The following is a 20696-nucleotide window of genomic DNA, read 5'->3' as shown; positions in this document are numbered from 1 at the left end:
CAGGAGCATGTTGGACTAATCAAGGTGTGGTTAAGGAAGTCTGAGTAGAGGGGAAGATGAGACTATAGGAAATGAGATTGGAGAAGTATTAGAGAACAGATCTTGGGTCTTTGTAGACCATAATTAAGGATTATGGCTTTTCTCTGAGTAAAGTGGGGAGCCACTGGGTTGGAGAGTAGTAACAGAGGAATGATATGCTTTGACTTTTTATTTAAATGGATTACTGTGGCAACTATGTGGAGAATTACTTAAGGGGAACAAGGATGGAAGAATGAGATTATTGCAATAACCCACATTATGGAAGATTACAGTTTGAGCAAGGATGGTCATAGCAGGGGAAGTAGCAAGAAGTGTTTTGCTTCTGGATATATTTTGAAGGTTGACCACAGGAGATTTCCTATGGATTAAATGTGAGGTATGAGAGAACAGTCAAGGATGATTTTAACATTTTTAGCAGGAGAACTAGAGGAATGAAATTGTTTTGAGTGGAAAGATTATATGTAGAGCAGCTTTGAAAAGAAAGAGCAAGACTTCAGTTTGTCTTTCTAAAAAAATAAGTCTTTGTCAAAATTTGGTATCTGGGCCACGAGTTCAGGAGTATGATTTGGACTGGAGATAGAAATTTGAGTCGTAGGTATCAGATGGTATTTCAAATCATTTGACTATAGGTGGTCACCAAGTGAGGGAGGATAGAGAGGAAAAGAGAAACAAGGACTGAACTCTGGGGAACTTCAAGTTAGGTGGTCTAGAAGAGGAGGATCTAGTAGGAGACTAAGGTTGCCAGTGAGCTAGTAGAAAATCAAAAGAATTTGGTGTCCTCAAATTGTTCTGAGGAGAAATGAGTTCCAGAATCTGGGACATGCTGGGTTAAGACAAAAGAAACCTTTGTACTGACTTCTGGAATTTTCTAAACTTTTCATATCCAATGCCTAGGAGGGGAAATATTGCATGGAATGCAGTGTCTCTGAAAATATTGATCCAATTCCTTTTCAAAGAGTGTCTTGAAGGGAGCACAGTGCAATGGAACATACTTTGGGAAATACTGAATTAGAAGATGAATCTTTCTTATCAGATTGGGTTGTTTGCAGATTAAATGTGCTGATAATTTTAAAGGCATTTTGAGTTGTTTAAATGTTCTATAAACCCAAGGATTATTTTATTTTATTCTTTAATTCTAGCTCTGCAGGGCAGAAGAACCTGCCTTTTGGAGCTTATTAGGAAGATGCACTCTTTGTTGGCTGTCCTTGGATAATGATGGAAATACCAGAATTTTCTAATCCCTGAGTAACATTGATTTTCCTATTTTTGAAATTAACTAATCAGCATCACTTTCCTTCATGTTTGTTTATAGTTGTCTAGTTGTAAGAAGATAAGTTTTCAATCAGTATCTGTTGAATTGGACTTCCTTTTCACTCCAGAGTAATATAGTTGTTTTACTTTATAATAGCATGTGCTGAGCACCAAGTATAATAATTTTTGTTGAAAGAATCTTTCTTCTCTGTCAGATATATCTAGAATTGATGGCTCTTTATAATGAGTTCTTACTTTTTAAATATGGTTAGCTATTCTGTAAGATAATTGCCTTTACTTTGATGTTTCTGAAATTGCACATTTTTAAACTCTTTTGCTAGATTAATGTGCAACATATATTTATCTTTGAAAATCTTATTGAGTAAGTTCTGCTTAGTTGAACAGCACTATCAATAAAATCCTGTTTTGTTATATTTGCAACCAACAAAATATCTGGTTTGTTGACTATTGTCTGTCATTATGACTCAGTAGTAGTCCATTTTATAGAAGTGTCTGATGGATTTTCAATTTTATAGTTGAACTCTAAAATGGACTGATATCAATTGAGATTGACACATCATTGAAGCTTTATCTCTTTCCATCTTCAGGTACACTTTCTTTCTTTCAATACATAAGATCAATGTTAATTTGAAGCCTTGCTCATCAAGTACATTGAGAAAAGTACCAGACAAAAAAATTGGGACACTGGAATTGAGTTTTGCCTCTGCTTTGTAATCATAGTCAGGTTCCTTAATCTTTCTGAGTTTTCCTTTCTGTAGAAAGAAGGAATGAATATATATCCACCTTGCCTGACAGGATTTTTATGACTCTGACATGAGATAATGTGTGTGATATATTATTGAAACACATAAGATTTCATTTCTGTTTTTTCTAATAATACCTCTTAATTCCCATGTAAATTAATTAGTACTCACTGAATTAAGTATAGATTGTCGATTTTTCTGCAGGATTATCTTATGTATTTCTTATTTATAAAGGCAAAACCTTAATTAATTTCTCTGGATAGGTAGTACATGTACAAATACTGGAGTCTATGTGTCCCTTTCTTAGTCTCCCCATTTCCTACCTCAGAGGTAACCTTCCAGAAGCATTGTATGCAGATAAAAACATAAATGTTCATTATATGCCTCCTGCTCTTACACAAATGGTAGTGCATACAACAATATTGTTCTGTACCTTACTTTTTAACTTAATATGTTTTAGGTATAATTTCATTATAATGCATATACAGTTACTTCCTTTTTTTTCCCATTTGTTCAGTGAACAAATATTTATTGTCAGGTGTCATAGTATCATTTTAGATTTGGGGGATGTAGTAGTGCACAAAATAAACATAATTTTTTCTGTTCTCCTGGACCTTTCACTCTGTGGGTACAGACAGACAAACAGTTAAATATATATGTTAAATGGTAAATATATTAAATATTAAACATACAGTTATATATATGTCAAGTGGTGGTAAGTTCTTTGGAGAAAAATAAATCAAGATGGAAGAAAAAGGGTGATGGGAGGTGTTTTTATATATAGGGTTGTCAAGTAAGTCTTCACTGATAAAGTGGCATTTATACAGAGATCTGAAAGAACTAAGGGAGCAAATGTTGAGACTGCTTGAAATGAGAATATTCCAGAAGAGAGTGAGAGAGAATAAATATGAGATGAGGTCAGACAAGTAATAGGCATTTAGATCATACAGTCAGGGAGATTATTGTTAAGACTTTGATGCTAACTGTTAGAGAAATTAGAAACCACTGAAGATTCTGAGCAAAGGAGTGACATATTTACATGGTTTTCAACCTTTTGTTATTATAAAGACAGCTTTGGTAAAATCCTTATAATACTACTATGTGTATAAAAGGAGTTTATGTGTGAAACACATTTTAGAAGGTTTTGTGCAGCTTTATAGGTCTAGATTTTACTCTCAAAATAGTTTAAAAGTTTTTAAACCTGATAACAATGTGTTATAGATGTTAACTATTATATTAATATTGAATTAATATATCAGTTTTGTAGATTAATAAATTTTTCTTCTAGCTTTCCTATGGCATGAATTTTATCATGCTGAACTTTCAGTGGCTTTGTAAGCTGTTAATATTACTAAATTATCCTAGGATCTGATACCTGAAGTATATTTATAACTATATGTTATGCTTTATGTTTATTTAGTTTATAAATTTCTAATATATAAACAAAGAAGTTAAGAGAGGATTATGATTAGGTTACAAAAGCCTTGTTGGCTTTTCCAGATGACTCAAGTCAAGATTCCTTAACATCACTAATGATCAGGGAAATGCCAGTCAAAACCAGAATGAGATGCCAATCAAAAGAACCAGAATGAAATGCCAATCAAAACCTCATGCCTGTTAGAATGGCTATTATTACAAAGACAAGAAAGAACAAGTGTTGGTGAGGAAGTGGAGGAAAGGGAACCCTTGGGCACTGTTGGTGGGAATGCAAACTGGTGCAGCCACTATGGAAAACAACATGGAGGTTTCTCAAAACATTAAAAATAGAACTACCATATAATCCAGCAATTCCATTTCTGGGTAGTCATCTGAAGAAAACAAAAATACTAACCTGAAAAGACCCATGTTCGTAGCAGCATTGTTTATAACAGCCAAGATATGGAAACAACCTAGGTGTCCATCAGTGGATTAAATATAAAGATGTGGTATATATATACAATGGAATATTGTTCCTCATAAGAGAGAATGAAATCTTTCCATTTGTGATGACATGGGTAGACCTTGAGGAATTATATGCTAAATGAAATAAGTAAGACAGAGAAAGACGAATACAGTATGGTATCTGTGGAATCTTAAAAAAAAAAAAAGAGCCCATAGTTATAGAGAACAGATTGGTGGTTCCCAGAGACCGGGTTGGGAAGTGGGCAAATGGGTGAAGGTGGTCAAAAGGTACAAACTTCCAGTTACAAAATACATAAGTCCTGGGTATATAATGTACAGCATGGTGACTACAGTTAGTAATACTCTAGTATGTATTTGAAATTTGCTAAGAGAGTAGATCTTAAAAGCCCCACATCGGGCTCCCTGCTTAGCAGGGAGCCTGCTTCTCTCTCCCTCTCCCACTCCCGCTGCTTGTGTTCCCTCTTTAGCTGTCTCTCTCTGTCAAATAAATAAATAAAATATTAAAAAAAATAATTAATGGAAAGTTGACTGCATTTTGACTTTTATAAAGTATCCATGTGTTAAACATTTCAAAAAATTTAGGTGCCTAGCGGTACCTAGATATACACTGAGCAAATGATTATAGAGGAAATGAATAGGTTCAGAATTTCAAAATATCTTTTGGCAGGTTATAATTGATGCCACTCAGGTTTTAAATAATAGTTGAAATGTTAAAGTTAGTTTCTATCAAATATTTCTCACTTTATAAAGAATGATGGCAGTGATATTTTAACAGGGTGACAAAATTTCGAGATAATGACTACTGCGTGATTGCAATAGAACCGTCACTATAGAGAGCTCTCCAGCTGCAGAGCCAGGCTGCTTGGGTTTGTATCCCTGCTCCATCACTTAGTAAGTGTGTGGTGTTAGGGGCTTTTCCCGCCCTCATTTCCCAATGTGTAAAATGAGAATTACAGCTTTATCTACTCTTGGGTTCATTGTGAGAAATGGTTAAGTTTACACATTCAAAGCATTTAGAATAGTCTTTGCCACTTAGCAAATCACTGTTCTTTTTAATAGCTGATACTTGATTATTTGATTATCCCAGAAATGATGATTTAATTTGTGTGCTTATTTCTCTGCTAGTCTTTATTCCTTAGTCTTGATATTATTTTTCATTAAGCATAAATCTTTTCTTTTAAAAATGTAGGCTGTTCATTTTTAGATGATAAACTTGTTTGGGATCTGAAAGTATTGTTGTCTTTTGTCCACAGTAGATTACAAAATATTTTTTAAATGAAGTCTCATGTTACTAACTTATGACTTACATATTGGTGACATCAGTAGGGTTGACCACCTCCATTTTTTGAAGAAAAATTTTAGTGTTATTACTTTAAGTACTTGAAGCTCACTTTTTTCTTCTCCTACACCATTGAAGTTTGTGTTTAAACTTGAGCACAAGCAATTTTTATAAAAATATCACTTATAATCACATTTTAATGCCAGTTTTCTTTTATAGTTTAATGTGGATGAAAGAAAAAAAATCCCTAAATGCCATTCTATTTTATGATTATTTATTCATTCCTGAAATAACATTTTTCTTTTAAGTTTGCAGTTATGGAAAATTCAATTAACAGTTTTAATACTCATATTAACTTTTTAAAAATAACTCTTCTTGCAAATTTATGCAATACTACTATTCACTCTTATCAGTTGAAATCTGGTTTTCTTCATACTCCTTTTGTCCTTTTCTCTCAGTATTATTTAAAGGCTCTCTTTGTAGCAGCAGGGCAGGGTGGAGAAAACTGGGAATTTGAGTGAAATCATTCTGAGTTTATTTGCCTTTAGGTGAATTTTTACCTCCCCTTCCCCCAACCTCAGTTTCTTCATCTGTAAAATGTGGTTAGTAATATGCACCTCATAGGATCATTATCAGGACTAAATGAATGAATGCAAAGGCAGAGGCTTGTTATAGAGCTTCAGACAAAGTTAGGAGGGTACTTAGTATGCATTTGGTTTTTATTCCTTTTCTTTCCTCTGTCTTCAGCATTTCTCTTTCTCTGATGTCTCTTCCACCTTTGTCCCCATATTTCCTCTTCCCTCCTCTGCCTATTAAACACAATTAACCAACTTCTATGAATATTATGCATCATGTTCAGAGACATTGGGGATAATAGACTAAGTCTCTGCACTCATAGATCTACATTTAGCAGGCAGAAAATGGCAATAAACAACTGATTAACAAGAAAACATCAGAGTTAAGTGCTATGATGAAATCGACCATTAACATTGCTCAGGCTTTAGCCCTCAGCCCTTGGTTTTCAATCCTTTCTTTGTAATCAAGTATCTGTGGGCTTTTCCCCTCCCTTCTGTCATTCTTTAAACAACAAATGATGACTCCCAAATCTACATTTCTAAGAAAATTGGGAATCCTGGAATACCAGTCAAGATAAAGATGAAAAATGAAAGCAGAGAAGTTGAGTTATGCAAGTTCACACACAAAAAGGTTAAATGTAATAAAACATTTAAATTTATCAACAATTTCATTATTATTCACACACTAGATTTTCTTCCTATGTATTTCCCCCCAGATTAACTGTTAACTGGTGGACACACTATCAACTGGCATTCATTCTATGTTAATTAAAAATTAAAAAAACAGAAACAGATTTTGGACTATTAAAATGTAGGTTAATGCAGATACTTTGTTTGAGAAGACAAGAAAATTTAATTACCTGGAGAAAAAAGATATTTAGTTACATGGCTAATTTGTCATAATAATTGTGAGTAATAAAATTGCTAAAAATTTCTGAGGTGCCTTGGTGGCTTAGTCAGTTGAGCATCTGACTCTTGATTTCAGCTTATGTCATGATCTGGGTGGTGGGATGAGAGAGCCCCATCTCAGGCTCCACGCTCAGCAGGGAGTCTGTTTGAAGGATTCTCTCCCTCTACCCTTCTCCCCACTCACTCACAGGTGTGCACTCTCTCCCTCAAAATAAAGAAATCTTAAAAAACTGTGAAAATTTTCTATTTATAAATGAATACAATTTTTCCATTTCTCCTATAATTTTTTAAATCATAAGGCACTTGCAAAGACCTCAGTAAATGAAGGCGAGTGTCTGAGAGGCCAGTAGATTATAGCATTGAGAGTGAAAATGCCCTGGCTTCATTTATGCTGTTATTATAAATACCTCATCTCTTAAAATTATTTTCTCTTATAATAATATAGAGATGCTGGTGTTTAACACAGTACCTGGCAAAGAGAGAAGCTCAATAAACTTCTCTTCAATATGCCTGATGTTGCAAAATGAAACCATCAGTGGTTAGATTCCAGTATTTAGTAAAAGGTGGGCTCTGTCTCTACTTATTCTGGTATATAAGCACCAAACCAAACCAAACACCTACTCAGTTAATGTAGAGGGGCAGATCATTCCAGAATATGTTTTAGAAAGTAATAAAGTCTTTATAACACTGATGAGAAGGAAAGAATGCAGAGAAATAGCCTCAACTAGTATATTTATCACTTCTAGATAGACAAAGTAAAAAATTTAGTATTTTGTGCCATTTAAGCAGGGCCAGGATGCACTTGGTTCTCAAAAATATCTTAGTGGTTCAGATACTTAGTGTAGTGATATGACCACTTTGGAAAACTGTTTGGCACTACCTACTAAAGACAGACATGTGCACACCCTTTATCCCAGTACCTCCACTCCTGGGCATAGATTCAATAGAAATGAATACATATACTCCCCAAAAGACATGTACAAGAATATTCACAGGAGCACACTATAATAGCCCCAAACTGAAAACTGCCAAATGTCAACAGTAGAATAGATAAATTATAGAATATTTACCAGTTGGAATATTCTGTAGTAATGAGAATGAATATATTATAACTACATACAGCAGTATGGATGAATCTTACAAACATAATGTTGAGTGAAAGATACCAGACATTACATATTTTGTGATTCCATTTATATGGAATTCAAAAAGAGGCCAAGCTAATCAATGATATTAGAAGTTAGGATAGTGGTTACCCTTGACAGTGGTTACACCTTGGGATGGGGGTAGTGACTAAATGGCACACAGCAGACTTCTGGAGTACAAACATGACTTGTTTTTCATATATGTTCTGGTTACAGGAATCTTTTCAATCTGGGAAAAGTTCATAAACTGTACACTTTTGATATTTATACCCTCCTTTATGCATCTTGTACTCCACCTAAAATTTTCAGAAAAAATTCATTCTAATTTAGCATGGGATCAGTATGAAAGCATGCTCAACTCTGTATGTGTGTGTTAGCTTTTATCTGTATGTTGGGCTGCTTATGGCGGTCTTTTCAGAATTATGTGGAAGGGGGGGTGCTTTTTAAATTACACAGACCATCCTTTTATCTGTCTGTCACCCATTCCCTTCCCATATAATGATATTTTTTCTTGGACTTTATACCTCCCTCCCTTTCTTTCTCTTTTCTTAACAAGCCATGGTTAACTATAACATTTGCTGAGAAAGTGTAGTGTCTTTCAGGTCTCTTGGGTTGAAAAAAGTTTGAGGACTACTGCGCAAAGGATGTTGCCTTAAACAGTTCTTTTAAATTCTGAGTGCCTCTTGGGAAAGTAGCATATTAAGCTTTGTGAGATATTAATAGGTACCTCCAATCAGGGGCTTAGGAGAGCTGAAGAAAGTACGAGTCACTCTAAGAGTAAGTAGTGCAAGCTTGGTAATTCTAACACAGATCAGCAGCCTCCTGAGCGGGGTGTGGTGTTGGAAAGCAGAGTTAGAAATTGATGAAGATGAATTGAGTCTATTTCACAGTTTTGTCTAAACCTGGCTCTTCCCTTTTCAGAAGAAATTTTGATTGAGAGAAGTATGTGGAAAAACGAATAGAGGAGAAGGGTAAGGAAAAGGTCTTGAAATTTGGGGAAGGAGAATTGACTTCTGCAGTATAGCCAGGAATGGGAGAGAGCTATAGGGGGAAACAAATGGGCTCAGCAAGTGCAAGGAGATGTGGGGTAGGCATGTAATTTGGGAGGTAATTGAAGTAAAGTAGGGTATAGATTATAAAGGGTGGTAGGTTTCAGTGGCCAATGGACCAAGAACTGGACTGGTAGAGGTAGAAGGTCAGGCAGAGTCAAATGGGATCCAGTTGGTAAGAAAAGCTTTAGTTGTTTTTTGAGATGTTTCATTAATCTAAGAGTCAGTAGAATCTTAGGTGTTCCAAATAGTCAGAAACTACTGAAACTCTGCCAGTTTAAATGGTTTGTGTTCCTTTTTCTTTTCTTTTTTCCAATTAGATACAGTCTTCGTGGAGCCAGAACATTGTTCTTATCCCACAAAGGTGTTTTGTGGTTTTGACTAGGGGATAAATCAGGCTCTTCTAATTAAAATTTGCTTTTGGAGGGAACTTTCTTTCTCCCCATCCTTTGTCTCTAAGTCTGTTAAGGAAGAATCAAGAAAGGAAAAAAGAGAGATCTGGTGAGAGGAGAACAGGAACAACAGAAACAGATGAGGGGAAAAAGATACATAGAGGTGAAGAAGATGAACGATAAAGAATAGGAGAGACAACAGAAAATACAGAAATAAGAAGTAGGTCATAGTCGAAAGAGAAGGGGGCTAGGAAAAAGGAGATGGCAGAGGAGAGCACATGAATTTAAAATAAAATAAAAATATTATTGAACCTAGCTAACTTAGGGGTGTCAAAATTTTTGCTTTAAATAGTTCAGTAGTACCTATCAAGGGATACAATTTGTGGTTCAGATACTTAGTAAAATTCATTCTCGTATTTTCAAGTTTTAGGTCAAGAGGCAAATTATAATTTTTTTTAAAAAATTTTATTTATTTGAGAGAGAGAGAGAAGCAGACTACCTGCTGAGCAGGGAGCCTGACTTGGGGCTTGATCCCAGGACCCTGGAATCATGACCTGAGCCACCCAGGTACCCCCCAAATTATAATATTTTAAGAAAATTTGTTTCTGTGTAGTTATTTGATTAACATGAAATTATTGACTACCAAATGGTTTTTGGGTGGTATTTAATAAGAAAATATTAAAGTGGAGCATTTTGATATTTATTTTAATAATGTAGTCCCTCCAAACAGAAATCCTGAAATATCATAATTTATTATAGCATTTGAGGGTAGGAGGTATGGATGAGTATAGACTTTCATTATACAGACAGTAACTTCAACTTGCTATTAATTATGTCACTGTTATTTAGATAGAGCTTATGTTAGCAGTGTTTAATTATTACAGGTATCTGTATTTTTTGATATAGTGAGCCTTTTTCAGTTTTATTACTTATAAGATATTCATAATCTTTGCCATTTATTAGTCTCCAGTGCAGGTGTATTATTAGAAAAGAAAATTGCTAGATAACTCTGTCATGTTCACTCATGATTAGATGACATAGATGAAATTCAAATCACCATGAAAACTCTTACTGAGATTCCTTTTTGTCCACCCTTTGTGCATAATAGAATTATATAGACTTTTTCTGTAACCATAATCAATTTCATATCATATTTGATCATGTTTTCAAGGATTTAATTTTGGAACTTAAAACTAATAAAAATTAATTGAACATGGGATTCTACATTTTGATCAGGTAGTGTTTTTTAGTATGATACAATGAATATTTTATGTCATCTTTTATTTGTATAATTGTCTTAGTTTATTAAAAATGTGTTTAAATTAGAAAGGCTCTTTGCCAGCCTCTTTTGATAATAATGAAAATCCATGGGGTTTCTTTTTTTTTTTTTAATTTCAGAGACTATCTAATGGTGTAGATATGCTCTACAAACATGTTGAATCTGAATTTTCACTAGCTCTTTAACTCACCAAGAGAAGTTAATACCTATGCACTTCCTAGCATCTTATGAGAGCATACAGTTTAGAGGTCTCATTTTAATTTGGTGGTTCCTTATTATAATTTCAAAAATAGTGCTAGGGAATGAAATCATAACTATTTGTATTTTGAAAGATATACCACGCTTTTAAGGTGATGTAGTAAATTGTGCAGATACTTAAGATACTTGGTATATGAGAAGTAAAACCAACATGGAGTAGACATACTGAGGAACACACTGGTCTTTTACTCTCCCTAGGAATTTGAAAGCTCAATTTAACTTCTGTCTGTCATTTCTGATAGGCTTCTCGGGTGATCTTTAGGGATGTTGCCTCTTTGCCATCTCCCGAAGTCAAAGTCAGGGACAGCTTTAACTTCTTGCTTAGCAGCTATACAATGTGATTTGGGATTCAAATGATAAAAACCAAAGAACACAAGGGAATCTTCTTGTGTCCTTCCAGCTTTCCTTAGAATCCTTCATCTGACTGGCAGGAAGTGAAAAAATGCTGATGCTTTAAGGTTCAGCTGTATCATTTCTAAGAAATGCAGCCCAGTATTATGACCATGTCTAGGGGACTGAAGATGGCAGGGGACATGATGTCGTCATATATAGGTATCACTATAGGTAATCAAGCTTTTTGTCTTAAATTGTTAGGAGAAAAGTCTGTTAGCTCTGGCAATGTGTAAAATGCATGTTGCAAGGCTTTTTATATAGATTTATATATTCTTGTTTATATGCTTGTGTTCATTCATTCATTCATTCATTTTCTGTCTTAGTCCCCTGAGTATTTGAGGTAGCTAATGCTAACAAGTTTCAGCAAAATAGAAAAGAAACTAAAATCAGGACCAGGAAAAATAGGGTTGTAACAGGTTATCAAGACTGGGGGAAAACTATATAGATCAAAGCATGTATAGTTACTACACTAGAACTGTTATTTTGTCTCTAAGCTTCCCAAAGGCCAAAATGAAAAAGGAGATAAAGTCATATAACACTTACTATTAAATAAAAGAAAGCATGTCACATTGCAGGGGAAGCAAAGCTTTTCATTGCATTTAGCTCTAATAGAATTTCTTACTGGAGGCTTTAACCCTGACTTCTGCGGTGACAGTGCCCTTGACAATATCACTACAGTTAGTGCAGGAAGGAGATTGATAAGGCCATCTCTTGCAGAATCTAGAATCCCTCAGTGGAGTGGAGACCATAACACCAAAATCAGTTCTGAGGGGGTCTGAGAATGCAGCTGTCTATAAACTGGTTTTATCGAAGAATATAATCTAGGCTTAGAATAGCATATGCTTTTAACTTCTCTTAGTACTCTTTTTCTTAGCTTCAGTTTGGATATACAGTGGATAAATATATTCCCTGGGAAGGGTTCTCAATTGCAGGTATTCTATACTTGTTTGAAGGTGGATCCGTGAGAAGAATTTATTAGTGAATTTATTTGCTGATTCTTTTAAAAAAATTGAAGGCCTGTTTTTTCTTTGAAAATTATTGGCAATATTTTATATATTAAAATAACTTGCATATGTGTGTGAAAGCATAACTGCCCATTCAAAACTTCTTCCTTGTTATGATTTTACAAACTATTATTGATGATTAAAGAGAAGTTGGTGTTAAACTTCAACTTTTGCTTGCAATTTCTATGATGCCAGACTCTGGCATCAGTTTTCTACCTTGTTGTTCTTAATTTCAGTTTGTAGATTTTTTTTTGTTGGGTTTAGGTGTGGTCACTCGTATAGATTGTGCAGATAAATGGTTAACGAGTGCTATAAATCCAACTATTGTATGAAACATGTTCCATTTTGGAGGGAGTAGTTCTTTTTTTTTTTTTTTAAGATTTATGCATTTATTTGAGAGAGAGAGAATGCATGCTCATGAGCACGAGATGGGGGAGAGGAAGATGGTGAGGGAGAGAGAGAATCCTTAGGCGGACCTCCCCCTGAGCATGGATCCGGACACGGGGCTTGACCCCAGGATCCTGAGATCATGACCTGAGCTGAAATCAAGAGTTGGCTGCTTAACCAGCTGAGCCACCCATGTGCCCCTGGATGGAGTAGTTTTCTAAACAAAATTTAAAATTTTAAAAAATTTAAAAATCTGTTGTAATTCAAAATTTAAAATTTCCCAAAAGATCATTCTTTGAAAGACACTTGATTTGGGTCATTAACATTTGCCTCTAAATATGTCATTTAAGGAAAATTACTAAAAGAAAGGGACTGACTGCATCCTAGACATAAAATATTATTACTGGCACATAATCCTGCAGGGAAGGTGGTATTCCTACCTTTCATATAAGAATATTGAACCTTGAGGAGGTTAAGGAATTTGATCAGAATCAGAGTAGTGGATTCAAACTCAAAATTTTCTGACATTGTAGGCAAAGTTGCACTACCTCTCTGAGCTCAATTTCATTCTTGGTAAAATGTGCCAGGTCATAGAAACCTCACAGAATTATTTTGGAAATTAATGAGGTGATGTTTGTAAAAATTAGCCCAGTGCCTGGCATGTAACTAAACCCAATAAACGGTAGCTATAAAGAAAGAAAAAGTTACCATGATATCTCCTAAGTATGGTTTTTCAGTATACTTAGGCTGGAGGCTATATTTTACTTTAGTATAGTTTAATTCTTTTTCATAATATAATACATCAAGATAAGACATTACCAGACCTAAAGATAAGAAATTACCAGCAGGTGGAGCTCAGTGTCAGAGAAACCACATTTCTGAAATTAGGATATTTTTTACCTTATATTTTAAAAATAAAACTAACTGCATACAGTTTTGAAACTTATATGTGAATTTTTTTCTATTTTTAACATGCCTACCAAAAGTCATCACCCTGCATCATAGTTCTTAAATATGTAAAAATAATGCTTACTTATTGGTATCATAATGAGTTCTTTGTTATATCATGATGACAGTTCATGTGCATGACTAAGACACTAAAGTAAACTCCATATATACAGGCTGGCTTAGAATTTGATCATTTCATTCAGTAATTGGACTGATAATCTCAAATTTAACTTGTCGAAAGTCTCAAATCTGCCACTCTCACAGTTTTCCACTTCTTAGTAAATGGTATCACCTGTAATCAGCTACTCAAGCCAAAATCTTGGGAAATACCTCTGTGTTCACTTTTTCTCAAATCTCCCCTCCACTCCAGCAGCAAGTTCTCTTGATGCCACCTCCAAAATGTAACCCACATCCCACCTCGTGTCAGCATCTCCACTGTGATCATTCTAATAAAAGACACCATAACTGTAGCCTGGACTATTTCAGTCATACTATCTGCTTGCTACCTTGCCCTTCCTACATTTTATTTTCTGTATGGTAACTGGAGTGATCTCAATGTGATCTTACCTGTCTCCTGCTAACGACCCTCCCATGGCATCTCTATGTAATTAACATAGAATTTCAAGTTTCTTACTGCAGCCTAAATACATGATCTTGTCCCTGCCTGTCTCCTCCCAGTGAAGCCTCCCTCCTCTTCTCCCATACTCTAGTCTTTCTGATCAGATTGCCCCTGACTTGCCAAGCTTCTTCTCATCTCAAGGCCTTTCTGTTTCCTCTCTTCAATGTTCTTTTACCAGTTTTTCATATGACTGACCGCCTTCTTTCCATCACTTCAGCTCAAATATCATTCCTTTGAGGTGTCTCTGATTCCTCTAGCTATAACAGGCTCTTTTATTATCTGTGTACCCCTGCTGTCATTATGTATCCTGTTGTCCCTTTTCACTTCTTACCTAGCACTTACTGCTAGTGTCTTTACGGCTCCTCCTCCTCCTCCTATTATTTTGTTGGCTAACATTTACTACGTAGTAGGGTTCTTCTAAGCATTTCTATGCATTAGATACTTTAATATGTGTATTTATATGTAGTAACTCATTTAATCATGTATTTATTTATGTGTATATGTTTTTAGTATGTTTTCTTTTCCTATAATCCCTGCCAGCTTCCCAAACTAGCTCCAAGAAGACAGTTATTTTCATTTTGTTTACTGCTATTTCCTTAGCTTTGTGCAGTACTTGGCACATAGAAGAGAGTCCATAAATATTTTTTGAGTACTGGGCCAGCTCTTAGAATCCATAATAACAAATAGAGTCATCAAATATTAAAATAATCTCCTAGGGGAAAGAGAACATTTTTAAGGAAGAAATCATGCCTGACTGATTATTCTCAGAGTTCTTTTCTATGAAGATAATAGGGTATAAACTTAGGTTTTAGAAAAGACTTTGACAATGTTTTTTACCAAAGATTACTAAAGAGTAAGTCACCATTGAATGGTAAATACGCTTTTAGCATGACCCAAGAAAAGGTTTAAAATCAGAAATCAAAAAGGTAAGAATCAATAAATATGGACTTAACTGGAAAAGCGTAAAGATCAAGGTGCCTCAGCAACTAATAATCACATCCATTATGGGTTGAATTGTATCCTGCAAAAAGAGATGTTAAAATCCTTATACTCAGTACCTATAAATATGACCTTATTTGGAAATAGGGTCTCTAGATGTAATGAAGTTAAGATAGTTAAGATGAGGTCATTGGAGTAGGCTGTAATCCAATATGATTGGTGTCCCAATAAGAAGAGAAGAGAGATTGACATACAGGGAATACAGCCATGTGAAGACAGAGGCAGAGATTGGAGTTATGCTATCATAAGCAAAGGATTGCCTGGGGCTACCAGAAGCTATAAGATAGAAGGAAGGATCCTCCCCTAGAAGTTTTGGCCCTGCCGACACTTTGATTTCAGACACTGAGCTCCAGATCTGTGAGAAAATAAATTTCTGTTGTCTTAAGCTGCTCAGGTTGTGGTACTTTGTTATAGCAGCCCTAGGACACTAATACAACATCTGTTGTGTTTATTATCTTTATAAGTGATCTGGAAGACTGCCTAGTGAGGTATCTAGATGACATCAAAATTTTGTTGTTCTGAAAAGCAAAACCAATGGGTATTAGATGATTATAGGAGACATACCTGAATTAGCTTTTCTGTGGGCTCGACCAAGAAGCAAGAAATCTAGCTATTCTAGATTCTATATTCCTTGACTGTAAACATTAGTTTTTTTGTTTTTGTTTTATCTCCAAGTTTGTTTTTATCTCCAAGTTTTTGTTTTATCTCCAAGATTGTTTCCAGATTTAAATTTTGCAGTTTTTATGAGCTATGAATTTATATGCCAGGTACTTAGTAAATGCTAAATGAATATTGAAAGAATAAATAAGACCAAACAGAAAATAAGAGATAAAGATAGGAAAATAAAAATAAATTTGTGGTATAAAAATATGAATTGTTATGTTTAAAATGATCTAGGGGAAAAAATGAGACCAACAAAAGAATATTGAGAATCAGTATGTATTGTTTCTTGAGTATATCAACCTATTGCAGAAAAACAAAATAAGTTGCTAATACATCCTTTGAGACTTTTTGGCAACAGAATACTTTTGGTGAGGTGGAGCAGGGACCCAGCCCAGGTAACATAGTATAGTGGTTAATTGCATGAATTCTGGAGCAGAGTTGCTTGGACTTGAATTGTAGGTTAGCCACTTACTGACCATATAACCTTGGGCAAGTCATTTAAGCTTTCTGTGCCTGTTTTCTCATCTGTAAACTAGGGCTTGTAATAGAACCTATCTCATAGGATTATTATAGGAGATTAAATGAGATAATCCACTTAAAATGTTTAGAACAGTGCCTGGCTCATAAGAAGCTCCCCATCCCATGCTGTCTATTATTATTTATTAAATGTAATATTTTATAAAAATTATTCTCAGAATATAAAATAGGACTTCTCCCTGATGGGCATGATGTAAAGAAGAATTGTTGTTATGGACAACAAAATCAAAATGTGCATATATTTAAAATAGAAAAATAGAGGAGATTATACAAAGAGGTAAATTTTACTTATTTTTAAAATTGCATTGAATTGGAAAGGGAGGCTAAGGGTTTAAAGGAGGAGATGTTATGACAGAATTGTGAACCCAGGAAAATTTTATTGAGTCAGACTTTTGTGTAGTAGGTTTCTCTTGCTTTTCCTATTTTTCTTATTTATTTTCATAAAGTTCCTTAAAGCTTGGTCCATTTTAAAGAATGTTCTGTCCAGTATCTCGGTATGGTATCTGGCATCTAGTGGTTGCACAGTACCTTCTTTTTAAAAAAATGAATGAATAAAGCAAGGATTTACATAGCAGTTAAAAAATTATTATAGAACAGAGTATCAAAATAGGAGCCTTATGTTCAGATTAAAAATTTATGATTTTAAGTATCCTAAACATCCTACTGTTTCTCAGCCCTGTCACCTCATTATATGTTGTTAAGCTCAAAAATTCTTGCTGCAAGGAAATTTTTAATTTTTTTTTTATTGAGACCTTAAAGATCACTTGTGCATAATTTAATTCCTTTCTTTTTGAATCATAGGAATTATAAAGCACTGGACAGTTAGACCTTAGTAAAATTAATTAAAAAGCACTGGATTAATAAAAGCTTTATAGCACAGCTGTTTGCACAGTGTTGTTTCAAGAAGTGCTTAAAAATTTGGTTTATTCTCAGAGATCTCAAGATCCAAGTTTCTGAAGCAGAAAGACTTTTACAGGTTCTATAGGAAGAAAACAAGTTATTTTATTTTAAAAAATCAGTTAGAAAATAGATTTATTTCTTAAATAATAGGTTACTTAATGCATGAGGATTTTCTCAGTATTGCTGGATAAACAATAACACTTGTTGGTTGTATTGATTCCTTTTACCCAGAACTGACTGGAATACTTCCATGCCAACAGGGGGAGATAGTATCAAATCGGAGATCCAGATCTGTGCCTCTTCTATCTTGCATTTGGCTCAGACAGGAAGGTCTGTGGACAAATTGATTTCTGTAGGCCCACCGTCACCAGCTTTTGGCTAAGATTTGAGATGGAGAAGAAAAATAGATGTTTGTATTGTGAGTGTAGGCTGGAGCCTGGGTGTGACTCCCAGTCCTGTAAAACTTGTGCTTTAAGGCACAGGTTTGAAGCTGCCTCTTCTTCTACCTCAGAAGTCAAAAAAGATCAGGTAAGGCGGAAGGCTGGCTCAGGCCTACTTTAGCCAAGCACAGCATCTACTTTATGCTGCCTCTTCAAATGGGAAGAATAATTTTTCTTGCCTGACTTCTGAATATGCTAGTAAACAAAACTCTTTTGAGGGAATACTATCACTCAGATGCCAAACGAACCCATTAAAAAACGAAAATGGCTTGTTTTCCGTTTCTATTTATTTTTTTTAATTCACTGCTCAGATTTGTGAAAAATATGTGCTTTCTACTATGCCAAAATGTGGGAAAGGGGGAAAAAAAGCACACTTTTGTGGAATATCTGAAGAGAAGCATTGCTCAGTTTAAAATCTATGATGGTATTAAGATTTTTGTTTTCCAAATTTCAGTTTTCTTATCAGTTGGTAAGCCCAATTTTACCTTCATATTTTCAATTTCTATGAGGAAAGGAAAATAATAGTATTTGTTTCTTGTTAGGTGTTAAATAATTGGTGACAGTTCAAGATAAAGCTTTTCACTGTGATATATAACTATATAGTTCGATACTAATTTTATAATCAATTCTTATGGTTTAATTTAGTAACCTGGAACACACTAATTTCTTAATATTTTAATGGATAACATAATTTCTATGAATAATAGGAACGGAGTCCTATCTTAAATCTGTTGTGTTAGTAAAGAATTATATTTATAAATTATTTTGCAGTTTAAACTTAATTGCCTGCATCCTCCAAGTCCCTTAATTAATGCCCCTATATTTTAGGCTGTCATTCTTCCATATTCACTATGTTAGGAAAAACAAATTCTGGCCTTCAAATAAGAATGGAAAATGTCAGAAGAATATTCAATGATTATATACCTTCATATGTTTTTTTCTTATATTTATTGAGAGTTGTAGTAGATATATAATTCCTGTTTTAATGTCACCAAATTCCACATTTAAGGTGCTATAAATATTAGTGTCCTGCCGTCATTCAGTAAGTACTATTCATAAATAGAAGAATCATTTCTTACACTTGTAAGTTTTGTGTTATCTTGATTTATGGAGTCATAAAAATATTAGAGGATGTAGAATCCATTGGTGTCATCCTGCCCAATCTGTCATTTTATATATAATAATGTCTCTGAAGCCCAAGATAATTAGTGACTCACACAACTTGCTAGTGACTCATACAACTCTAATTTTCTGTAGCTGTGAAGGAATGTTTTGCTTCCTTTTTACCCTTTGTTTCCTGATATATATTTTTATGACCCTTACTTGATATTTTTCTGTATTTATATTTTTATTTTTGTATATCTCATTATTTGTTCAGAAACAATGTTATGCTCTTTAATCATTTTTATTCTCAGTTTTTATTCATTTTTCTTTTCTTTTGTATCCACCCATGACTCTGATGATTTATCTTTGGTTATTAGCTATTGACCTAAATATAATGTGATTACCTATGATAAATCTCTAAATATACTTTTAAACATTTAAGCATTTATTGTTGTCAGTCTGCCTTGTCAGATGTTACTACACTCAGACATACACATATTCAGATTCACATGTAATAGCTTATGTGGTGATTTCATACCTGAATTGTTCAAAGGAGGGTTTTCAATTCTTAAGGAGTCACTAATCTTTCATAGGGATGTTCTGACATCTTTGGTTTTTACTCTCTGATATTCTTTAATGGTGTTTCCAGTGAATCCTTATGACCACAGGATGCATACTGACTCATGAGGGCTTTTTTTAGGCAGGAGCCTTCCATTTTACCAGAAACTCGGATTCCCCTGGAACTGGGACCTTGTCCAGGGCTAGTTTGTCTTCCCTTGGTGAACTTTCACCTCCCCCACCCCAACTGTGCTGCTTTTGTTAGCCATCTATTCCCTTCTTCAAGTAGTCTTATTAATGTAATACTAATTCTGTATTGTCTATGGCAGATCCATTCTTTACTGTTTTTTCACTTCCCTAAAGCATCCTCATAAGCTCTCCATCTTCTCCACATTTTTTACTGTGCCCTCTGGAATCTTATTCTAGTAAGCAAACTTCCTTCTCAAGAGGAGATTCCTCATTGTCCCATATTCCGTGTAACTTGGCATTGAGAAGTGGTTCTTAATGCTCCTTTATTACTCTTTCACCCTAATGTGAAAGCCTCTGTGTTTTCAAGGCTTGTGAAGTTTGGTTTACTCCTCACTGATGAACTCTTTCATACTTAATGTTCATTCCCCTTCGTTTATCAAAGAATAAGTTCTCTGGCTTACTCTCTCTTTTTATACCCTGAGCCATTTGGGATGACTTGATCATTCATGTGGAACACCCATCCCAAACCTTAATTTCTATGTTCATCAATCTAATATAGTATTGATTGACGGATAGTAGCTGATAAGCAAGTTTAGGTCAAGAGGCCTTTTGTAAGGATGGAAGAAAGCTCTTTGGCCCTTGTCCCTCTTGAGTAACTGGCATCAGCTCTGGACTGCTTATTTTTCAGACTTCTTATACAGGTAGGTTAATTTTAGACATATTTCTGCCGCACATAACTGAATTTAATCCTGGCTGAAAGAATTAGCAAAATTTTAGTGAATACAGGAAAATATCAGTCAGCATAGTACTGCTGTTTCCATTGTTGTTGCTTATTTGTTTGTTTGTATGTTTTAGAAGGTACTGGACCACAAGAGCTTGTTGTAGCACTGTTTTTTAAGGTAGAGGAATTTTAGTGCATCACTAGACATAATGATAGATTATAGTATTTAAAAATCTGGCCTTGGCATTTTGCCTTTAGTAAATTTCTGTATTTTGAAGGTGTGGGATTTTCCTTCCCCCCAGCTCCCTAGTTTCTGGTTAAATTCTTAGGAAGCCTAATTGGCCCTGCCAATTGACAGTGTGTCAGATGTTTTAAGGTTATATACATATTTC

At 34.6% G+C, this 20696-nt stretch overlaps 1 protein-coding gene across 1 annotated transcript in view; it reads left to right on the top strand.

Annotated features, from left to right (window-relative positions):
- FER (FER tyrosine kinase) overlaps positions 1-20696 on the top strand; it is a 387502-nt gene that overhangs the window by 116200 nt on the left and 250606 nt on the right. The gene's annotated exons all lie outside the window — the stretch shown is intronic.

The sequence above is a fragment of the Leptonychotes weddellii genome, chromosome 7, assembly GCF_054177405.1.
Source record: "Leptonychotes weddellii isolate Sample4059 chromosome 7, ASM5417740v2, whole genome shotgun sequence".
Taxonomy (NCBI): Eukaryota; Metazoa; Chordata; class Mammalia; order Carnivora; family Phocidae; genus Leptonychotes; species Leptonychotes weddellii.
This window is presented reverse-complemented; position numbering and strand designations above follow the sequence as displayed.